Raw genomic sequence first — 11,875 nt, 5'->3', positions numbered from 1 at the left:
AGATAAATTTTGGTTTAAAAATGTATATTCGGAAATACGCGAGTCTGAAAATAGTGCTTTTGCTAATTTTCAGGTTTTCGAGGACGAATATCTCGAAGAATAAGTTTTGATGAGCAGTTTTACTGAACACTCTGCAAAAGGTTGGTACCAATCCTTATTTCTAAAAAAGTTTTACAATTTTCGGTAGTGTATTTTGCTTATAATAAATGATCAAAGTTTGCGATAATAACACATTTTGACAGGTCACTTCAAACAAATTTTTCCTCTCCTATTTCAACTATAACTCTGAAATATCATTATAGATAATAAATTTAAATCATTCCTGATCACATTGTTGCCTTCTACTTAATTTGAAAGAACTACCTTTAGTATTTAATTTATTTAAAAAATGACCCGCTATCGGTATTTTTTGCACGTCCACATGTTGTAAACAATTTTTCCTGGCTTAAGCAAAATAATTTATTATTCATAAAAAACACGAATCGAATCTAGAAATATAAGATATAATTATAGACCAAATAAACAAATCTTCTAAAATTTGACCCTTGGGAGTTTTCAGCTTTATCATTTAAAATTTTCTGATAATTATAACATTTTTAATATGGAGTATTAAAAATTTTTTTATTTAGATAATTCTGAAGAACACTAAGGCCGAAAGTTTTTTTATGTTTTAAATTTTGTTTATAACTTATTTAGTTATTTTCTATCGTAGAAATTTTTTTAGTAAAATTTACTGTATAGTATATGTAAAGATTACGTTTAACCGGGAGTTATTTTTCTAATTTTCGCATTTTTGTGTATTGAAAATTATTTTGCCCCTCAAATCGAGAAACTACTACGCGATTGCTGCTGCTAATCCTTAAATAAAAAATTGAGGTGTCACAAAAACTTTAAAAGAATTGTTGTCACTTTTCCTTAATGCCGATTGGGTAATTTGAAAAACTCGAAGGAAGGACAGTTTTTAAATTCAGACACATAATTAGAAATTGAGTTCCAGTTAAAGCACAGTGACAAAGGATCTCATATTTGTATGCACAGTATCTAGAAATGACAACAATTTAAGATTTATTATAATAAAATTTTATTATTATATTTTTAGTTAAATTAATTTTCAACAAAAAAAAACGAATTTTGAACACAATAGTTTAATTATGAAACAACCAGATGAATCTTTGATAAAAAATTAATTCTTAACGAAACGTGTCATAGTTGATATTTCCATCAAAAAACATTTTAATTTCAAATTTAAAAACTGTTAATTATGGAAATGTGATACATTATCATATGAGAAAATTAATTTTCGTAAATTTAATATCAACCATTTTTAAGTTTCAAGAAAATAATAGCACCTAGGCATGAAGCACAATCACGCAGACGTCTAGACACTTTTTCCGCAAAATTAAAAATTGTGGATGAAAAGTGTGGAAAACTAAATGCTCATATGACAAAGTATTACATGCCCTGAAACTAAAAGGGAAAAATCTCAACATATAGTTGAATTGCTCACCAAGAAAGTTTTTTCAGTCAATTAAGAAAGAAAAAATTATTTTAAACCACAAAAATATACATTTCCTACCAATATAATAGATTTTTCGACGAAAAAATACGAGTTTTTAATCAAATAAGTGAATTTTTTTCCTACAAAGATTCATTGTCTAGAAAAAATTATATAAATAAATTTTTAGTGAAAAAAATCATATTAAAAAATGTCAACAAAATAAATAATATAACAAAATAAAGTACTAAATTACTTTAATATTTTTATTTTCTAATTTTGAATTAAATTTTATTGTCAGCTACCCTAAAAAATGTATCATTCCAATCAGTTCTTATTCTTACAATTCACAATAAGCATTGGTATTGAAAAATACGTTTTTTTATTGTCTTATTTTTGTAATTGAAAAAAGTTCGCATCCCATAATAAAAAATAAAATGTTGTTATTAAAAATTTTATTGTAACTTGTGTTGTTTTTCCATAAATATAATTTTTTAATTTCCAATGTTATTTTTTGCGATTTAAACCAAAAATACGCATCCTAGACGAAAACCTTTGTTAAAGAAAATTTTATTGAAGCTTGTGTTCTTTTTCCAAAAAGTTTTCTTATTTTCAATATAGTCTTATAACAAGAGTTTATAACAAAGGTTTAGATCTTTTTTGGCTGAACAACTTTTGTCTATTTTTTTTCGTACCTATTTTTTCAATTGAAACAAAAACTACGCGTCCTATCACAAAACTATTAATTCCAAATTTGTAACTAAGGGTTTCATAAAAAAAATTAATAACAAATTTGTAGCTATTATTAACAAATTATTATTGACAAATTTTTTTTAAAGAAATAAACAAATTAAAATTAAAATTATTTCTTGAAAAAAAATCCTACTCTTTCTTCACTCCATTGGGAATCGAACCACAAAACTTCTGATTTCCGATGAGGTGCTTTTCCAATTAAGCTATTAGAGGGATCAGAATAAGAACTTTTAATTCAAGAAAATAGCGCTAATTTTTAGCTAGGTGTTATTCGTCAAAGATATTATAAACGTAGATGCGGTATGAGGCGTCGGAGTGAGGAATTATATATATATATATATATATAGGACATCACATTTTCTGCCCTTTCGAGGTGCTGCCCTCATCGTACTACGAAGTCGAATTTTTGTTTTTTCATTCTTCGTAAAATATGACGGTATTGCAGTAGAAAGATTTTTTGAGTTTAGAAAAGTTTGACATGTATGCATATCACTGCATTTTTTCAGATCTGAAGCCTGATCCAGGTTTTCGGTACAGTCTTTTTTTTTAATTAAAAAAAAAAAAATTCTTGAAAAATCATATTTTTATTTTAAAAAACTATTATAGAAAGAAATTTCGAGATAAACAATTGCTGAAACATTTTTATTTGACAAAAATTTTTTTTTAATTGAAATAATCAAATATTTATACCAATGAAACAGCTTTTTTCATGTTTGAAGTGTTAGGCATTATTGTTTAAATTTAAAATTAAAATAATTAAAACAAAATATATTTCTGGATAAGATATTATGGTTGAAAATGTATATAGTATTTTTTAAATCACAAAAGTACTTCCGAAAAATCGAAATGTTGATTAAAAAACACGTGTTTTTTTATATTAATTTGTCGGTAAAATTTTTTGTATAATTTTAATTTTAAATTCAAACAATAATTTTTAACAATTTAAATATTAAACAAAAATTTATTTGATAACATATTTTATTATCGTATTTTTAATAAATAATTAATATTGATTAAGAAAAATTTTTATCTGGGGAGTTTTATTATTGGGGAATTTTCAAATTCGTTAATATTATAAACAGTTCAGGAATTTTATTAGTTTTGGAATTGTATTTTTCGGGACAGAGTTTTACCGAGTCGGGAATTTTATTTTTCGGGATATTACAGCCGTCCCCATAGAATTACAGAAAATTTGCTCTAATTATAATTTCGGCGCTCGATCTTGTTGATTTTTTCCTACAGTTTTAATAAAAAAAATTGTATGGAAATTTTTAAAATCACAAATTTAAAGATAATCAAAATTAAAAAATTTTAAATTCGCTGTACATCCAATTTTTATTCTTGGATCTTGGCAATTTTTTCTAATCTATTTCAGTCACTGGTAAACGGGGATGATTTATTTTTAGAAAATAAGTGATTAAAATTTGAAAAAATTTGGGTAGGCTTTTTTGACATCTAGGTATGTAAAAAAGGTAAACTTCAGAAAATTTAAAAACTAATTTAAGAACTATTTATACTCTTTTAAGATACCAATACAATTTACTCAACACTAATTGTAAAATTTGCAAATTTTTAGGCCTTCAGTTTAAGAACTTGAATTTTAACGTTAAAATTGCTTCCTTTTCAGAATACAGCCTTATTCTTTATATTTTCAGAATTTTCGTTATAAGTTATAGGTTAGGTCAAAGAAAAACATTCTGGGATCCGAAATTGTTACAACGCGAAAAAGTTTTAATTTAAAATTTACAATTGCGAAAATACACCATTTTCCATGTTCATTTGCAATGCAGCGAGTCACTTTCTTTCGCTTCTTTTGAAAGTCGATCCTTTGCTTTCAGTTCTCTTTTTAAAATATACCTTGACTTCAACGCATTTAAAATTAAATGTTTGCAGCCGCATTTAGATTGAATTATACAAAGGTTTTTTGTTTTAAATATAAATTAATTAAAATATTTTATTTGTTTTTAACGATTGTTGTTTATAACTTCTAAAATGGAATAATTGTAGCTCAAACATGAAAAAGTATAGACTAATTTCAAATTTAAAGAAGTTCTATCACATATATTGAACTATTAAAACCTCTGACCTTTTTTAAGGTTTTTAAAACTCTTTTAATAAATTTTTTTAACAATTTTGGTTGTGATTTCTCAATAAAAGAATAAATGCTATTTAGTCTCCAGAACAGAAATTTCAAAAATATTTGAAGCCTTAATAGTTGAAACATTTAAAATTTATAGTCTTCAGTATATTGAATAATTTCAAATTTAAAGCTATTTAAATATGTCATCTGAATTTTTGAATGGAAAGTGTTCGATAATTTTAGATTGAAACCTCTCAAATTATTTAGTTACAAATTAAAGTCGTATAACTTCAAGTTTTATTCATTTTTTTATCATTTGCCACCCCCACAAATTATTATTATTTTGTTGTTGTAATAAAATAACGCCTGATTTTTGTAAAAATTAGCAAACATATATTAAAGGTACACTCAAGGTAATTTTTGTTCAAAAAGCTTGTTCCTAAATAAATTGACTCTTATTGTTTCGGATTTCGTTCTGTCACTCAGGGATTGTGTTTTTCATAGAAAACATTGAAATGTGGTTTTTTTCACGTTTATAAAATTATAATTGAAGGTCACTCGGGGTAATTTTCTGTGAAAAATATTGCCTTACAAAGAATATTTGTTAAACAAGAGAATGGATTTCTTCGCCCGAGATACAAACGTAAATTGTACTATAGTAAAAACAACTGGAAAAATTTAAACAAAAGCCAAATTTGGTAAAAAAACAAACCTTTGTTGACCTATAAATACTAATTTTATTACCCGAAAGATTTTTCAAAAATCTCTTCGAACCATTTTTATTGCAACAATTTAATTGAAGATAAATATTTGTTATTAAAATAAAAAAAGTACAATTTTTACATACAATTCTTAAAATGAAAAAACTGTGTATCAAAGCAAAATCCAATCTGACAATTTTTTCGAAAGTTATCCGATATACAGACAACCACAGCATCAATAACAGCGACGACGTAGAAATTTCATGAAATTCGCGAAAGTCTTTTTCCGCATAAAACTCTTCTCATTATGGATGAAAATGTGACAAAATAATCATGGGGACTTGAAAAAGTAGCATTTTTCGACTCTTGACTTTTTTCCATATCAAGCTTTTTTTGCTTCAAATGTCCATTTTCGTTTGGTTTTTTGGATTTTGAAAATCCTTTGACTTTGGTAAGTTTGATTTTATCAAAAAAAGTTATCAAAGTCAAAGCCCATTTCAATCCGACCAGTCTTTCGAAAGTTATCCGGTATACAGACAACAACGACGACGCCGGACAGACAAACAGACCCCGACGTAAAAACTTGTTCTGACTCAAGGAGCCTCAAAACGTCGACATTTGATAAAATCTGAAAAAGTCATTTTTCATAAAAAACTAATACCTTCTCATTTTAGATGAGAATGTAAAAATTTTGAACAAGATTTGCAGAAAATCTTCCAAAGAATAAAATGATTGTCCCGTAAGTTAGAACCGAAAAATTACTATTTCAAAAAAATGAAAGTTCTAAATATTAAGCTAGACTCGCGACCGGGACAAATCGGGAAATGAAAGTAAATTTGAAAATTGAACTGAAGTTCTAGTATTAAAAATTTAACAGTGATTGATTTTACAAGATGATTCTAGATCTGTTCAAAATGATATAATTTACATATTTTAACGTTAAAATTTGAACTAATTTAATTCGAAAGCCTTAGTAGCGACATAAGTGCAAACGTCTGAATTAATAGCTTCTTAAATGAACGCCTTTATTCAATTTCATAATCTTTTTGAAGTATTATTTCAGTATAAAATATTCCATTTTTAATCTATTTAGTTTGGAAATTAAAAAAAAAAACAATTTTCAATAGTAAACAATTTGAAAACGAATTTTCACAATTTCAGAGATAAAAATTTAAACTTTGAATGTTACAATTATAATTGCTTTATTTCTTAATTTGTATTTCGAAGGTAAAAGTATTTCATTTTTATTCTTAAAGAACAGTTAAATAATCATTAATTTAGAAAAAAACAAATACGCTGGAGGTTTCTGCATGTTTCAAAGAAAAGAACAAAATTTCGAGCTTCTCAAGAATTTTGAAATATCAGGAAAAAAATTAAAATTTCTGGGTAGATTTAAAATGATTTTATATTTCGAAAATGTACATAAGTCAAAGAGAGTGTTTAAAAATATTTCAAAACATTTCAAAAGATTGACAATATTAGAAAAAATCCGGAAGCTCTTAAAACAATTTTGTGTGCAGGATTTCACAAAAATGTTAGGGAAAATGGGAATCAGTTTAAAAGACATTTAAAAGTTCCGAAAAATTAAAAAAAATAATTGAAAAAGATTTGAAATAATTTAATGAGAATTAATACTTTTCATGATTTTAAAATGTTTTGAAATATTGACTTTTTACTTTTAAAAATTACATAATTTTAAGAGGAGGTATACAAATACGGCACCACTGAAAAAATTTCGAAAGAGATGAACGAAAAATGCCAAAAAATAAAATCTCCGACACTTGAATAATAATTTTATAAAAATTGTATTAAAAAATCCATTAAAAAACACGTGCGCTTTGAAATAAAAAAATGTTCAGCCTAAATTTTCTTCGTACCTACATAATAACATTTTTGAAACAAACTTTGCAGGATTCAAATTCAACAACGATTTATATCAAAATTTTTTTTTATTAATAATAAATTCGATTTTTCAGAACTTTTTTATATTTTTTTCAAATAATATGCACATTTTCAAACAAAATTTTTCATAGAGAAATATATATTCGATTATTGTAGTTTAAATAAATAAATAGTATTTAATAAACTATTTTTTGAATTGTTTAAATTCATGAATTTTCTAGTTCGAATATTTTATAATTCAGCCATTTTCTTGAGGGATTTTTCAAATTCGGTAATATCTTATTGTTCGGATTTTTATTTATTTTATTTTTCGTGAATTCTCCAATTCGACTTTTATATTTCGGGAATTTTATTCTTTGGTTATCCTTCAATTTACGAATTTTACAGTGTCGGGAATTTTATTATTCAGGATTTTTCAGTTGCTTTTCCGGAAAAATAAAATTCCCACATCACTGTAAAAATTCCGAAATTATAACATTGTCGAAATATAAAAGTTCCGAATTAGAAAATTCTCGACAATTTACATTTTTACCGAATTTGAGAATTGCCGATAGAAAATTTTCGAATTATACAATATCCGGGCTAGACAACTCCCAAATTTGAACAATTAGAAAATATTTTGTTAAAAAATATTTTTTTAAATAGAATAATAAAATACTTATACCAAAGAAAAAACTTTTTTAATGTTTAAAGTTTCTAAAAATTATTGTTAGAATTTAAAATAACAATAATTGTAGTAATTATAAGTAATTATAATATTTTAAAGTTTATTTTAAAATATATTTTATGGAACATGATATTTTTTATGAATATGCTAATGAAATTCTGTTCATCTAATTTTGTTTGCCAATGTGAAACGTAATCTGGCTTGTAACTGCCGTCTTAACATCTAAAAACCGAAAGAACAATTTCCTTATCACTTGGAATTACAATAATATTTTTATAAAAACGTTAGAATATACGAGTATAATAATTAAGAGATTGGAAAATACATACGAGAACTTGATTACACGAATAGTCTAAAAAAATCCATAGAAATTGCAGACCACAAAAATAAAAATAAAAAATCTGCCCGCTTCGCAGGCACATTCTCATCGTTCGCTGCACGCGCGGCTCGCTTCGCTCGCAAGTTTGAGCGCGCCTAGGGCGCGCGAAGGTTGCATCTCGCGCTTCGCTCTCGGATATTTATTCTTTGCATTTGGAATGCTGGAAAAAAACTTGATCAAAAAGATCTCTTTTAGATGGCAGTATTTATATGCGTCTTCATATTCTGAATTGTCTACTTAATTAAGTATAGTCAAAGATTAAGTTTCTCAAAGCTCTGTAGGCTTTGACGTACACATTCTCATCGTGAAACTCGCGCTGCGCACTCGATTTCCGACAGACATTTGTAAACAGGTTTTGTTGGATTTTTCTTCTCGTAACTTTCGTCGTTTTTCCACACATTTTTTTTTATCTTACTTTTTTCAACGTTATTTTTCACGAATAAAACAAAAAGTACGCGTCCTATCAAGAAGAGATTCATAACGAAATTGTAAATCTTTTTTGGGATAAACATTTTTGTTAATTCATCTTTTTTTTTATCCTACATAGTTTGTCCACAAACTGGAATTTTTTATTTTCCATTATTTTTTGTGCAATCAAAATTTGAATTTTCAATTTTTGAAGGAAATCCAAAAATTGGTTATGATAATCTTGTAGGGATTTCAAAAAGAAATGTTTTTCTTATCTTGATTTTTTTTCATATCGTGCGTTTTTCGGCTTTAAATTTTGATTTTCGATTGATTAATAAAATTTTGAAATTGCTATAACTCTGAGAGTTTTCTTTTTATGAAAAATGGCTGGTTAACGAACTCGTCCTTTCTTTTAGGTCCTAGAAAAAGTGTGCCAAAGATGGATTTGATTCGTTCATTTTTTCGAGAGTTATCATGTTTATGGACGGACGGCCGGACAGACAGACAGACAGACGCCATCGTGAAAACCTGATTTTCGGATTCAGGGGGTCTCGAAACGTGGAGATCCGTTGAAAAAATGTGATGTCAAATTTCCGACAATTCTAATACTTTCTCAATCATAAATGATGAGAATGTAAAAATAAATAATATTAAAGAACTCTATATAGACAATATATAGAATGAAAATTATAAGTAATAATTTTAGAATTAATGGAAAATATATGAAACTGTAATATAAATTACTCATCGACTTTTATTTGTGGTATTTATTAAAATAAACATGTGTTGCAAAGTTATAAATGTAAAAATGTTTCAATTAAAAATTTATTTTCAATCCGAATGGTTCTTGTCTGAGCTAAGTTACTATCAGTGCGCCTCGAGGGGCCTACAGAGAGTTACTTACAGCGCTCCAAGTGGCTGTTGGCAAAATATATCGCTGGGACTTCGTGGGAGCTATCTACGGGTGGCGGTGTTTAGAGGGGAAATGACTTTTTTGGCCGGACGCGCCGTCTATATTTATGGCGGGCAACTAAGCCCGCACCGCATCTACGTTTATAACATCTTTGTATTGGTACAAGTAATTATTTTAAAGGAATCTGTTATATCATCAGAGATGGTACTTTACCGACCGTAGAAAACCCTCCAAACCATGAAGGCAGAAAATCTACACAATATCGATCAAGTTAAGAATCTTCAATAACAAAAAATGCTTAACATCTAATCAGACTAGATGGAAAATAATATTTCAAATTACAATTAAAATTATTTCTTAAAAAAAAGATCGCACTTACTTGGATTGGATCTTTTATTCAAGAAATAATTTTAATTTTAATTTAAAATATTATTTTCCATCTCGTCTGATAAGATGTCAAGCATTTTCTGTTATTGAAGATTCTTAACTTGATCGATATTGTGTAGATTTTTTGCCTTCAAGGTTTGCAGCGTTTTCTACGGTCGGTAACATACCATCTCTGATGATATAACAGATTACTTTAAAATAAACAAATACTTTACGAATCCTATAAACAAATGGAATGATAATAAATTCGTAGCTATTTTTTAGGTTATTATTTACTATTTGATTAAAACTTTCATTCATTTATTAAAAATATATCTTTTTATTAAAAGGTCATTTTTATTTTTGGTCGAAAGTTCAACCTTTTTGTATAACATTTGACTTTTTAGATTGAAAATTCATCTTTTGATAAGAAAGTCATCTTTTCTGCTGGAAAATTCAACTATTTGATTAAAAAATGAATTACTTCGTTGAAAATCCATCTCGTCTTCTTGAAATTCTAACTATTTAGTTGTAAATACAAATGTTTAGTTGAAAATTGAACTATTTGGTTGGAAATTCAATTTTCTTGATTCATTCGAATTTTTTTGGAATTTATGTGTTCGGGTTAAAAAATCATCTTTTATGATTACAAGTTCATTCTTTTTATTTTGAAAGTCTACCATTATATTTTTGGTTTGGAATACATCTGCATTGTTTTAAATTTCTACTATTTGGTTGAAAATTGAATTATTTTCTTGGAAATCCAACTATTTTGTTAAAAGCTTCTTTTTTACTTATCCCTTTGAACAAGAAATTCATCTAAAACATTCGACTTTTTAGCTATATAAAACTGAAATGTTTTGTTGGAAGTTCGTGTTTTTGGGTTGAAAAATCATCTTTTGTGATTGAAGGTCAATTCTTTTCATTTTAAATGTCTGGTATTATATTATTGTTTCACAATACATATCTTTTGGTTAACAATTTTACTATTAAGTTGAAAATTTCTTTATTTTCTTGAAAAGTCAACTATTTTGTCAAATCTATTTTTTACATTTATCCTTTTGGATGGAAAATCCACTTTTTTGTATCAAAGTCTTCTTTTCGACTTAAAAATTCAATTATTTGACTATAAATTTGCCGTTTTTGTTCAAAACTCGTCTCTTTTGCTTGAATATCAACTTTTGGTTGTAAATTAATTTTTCTAGGTTGAAAATTAACTTTTTTGCGAATGATTAATTTTTGTATTACAATTTATTTTTTTGTTGAACATTAATCTTTTTTGATTGAAACTTTCACTATTTTGTTCAAAATTTCATTATTTTCTTGAAAATTCAGATATATTTTGTTAAAATATTATTTTTTGCTATTTTTTTTACTATTTATTATTCACCCTTTTTGTCTAAAAATGGTCTTTTTGGCTTGAATATACAACTATTTGTCTAAAAATTAAACTTTTTTGTTTAAAATTCGTTTCTTTTGCTTAAAAGTTACACTCTTTCGTTAAAAGATTATGTTTTTTGGTTAAAAATTAAATTTTTGGTAGAACAATAACTTTTTGTCGTAAATGGCTTCCGTTTCCGGTACCGATCGCGAAAGAACTCTTTTTGTCAAGTGGTGTATTTTGGCTTTGGTGAAGGAAATAAGGGTGAGTGGATGCAGAAAAGGCAGAAAGTGTGGAGATCGAGTGTAAAGGAAGAAGGGTGAGTGAAGGCAAAGGTGTGAAGGGTGAAAGTGATTGGTTTGAAGTGAAAATTTGGAGCGTGTGAAGTTTTTGAGGTTAGGAGTGAAAAAATAGTTGTTTGGTCAGGGGGGCAAATGGTAGGAAATAAAGACGGGAAACTTCACGGAGCTTTGGGTAAGGTAGGATGCCGACGACGCGAAGTCTACAAACTGGCGCCAGAGGGCAACAGTTACTGGACGATCGCACAGAGCAGAAAACCGTAGTGGCCGCAACAGCTGACGTTGCTGAAAGTATTGAAAGTGGGCGCATGGGTGACGTTGATCGCAGTGACAGCAGCGGTGATGAAAGTGCCGAGAAGTCAACCCGGGTGGGGAGGGTAGCGGACTCAGCTACGGGCAAGCAACGGGGAAGGCCCTCAAATTTACAGTGCCTTAACAAGCTAGGCAACGCGGGTTCGAACAGAAGTCTGGATGAATGGCAAAAAAAGGCAAGCGCGACTAGCAGTGAAGGGGAGGAAAAAAGGAAAAGAG

Source organism: Belonocnema kinseyi, chromosome 6, assembly GCF_010883055.1.
Source record: "Belonocnema kinseyi isolate 2016_QV_RU_SX_M_011 chromosome 6, B_treatae_v1, whole genome shotgun sequence".
Classification (NCBI taxonomy): Eukaryota; Metazoa; Arthropoda; class Insecta; order Hymenoptera; family Cynipidae; genus Belonocnema; species Belonocnema kinseyi.
This window is presented reverse-complemented; position numbering follows the sequence as displayed.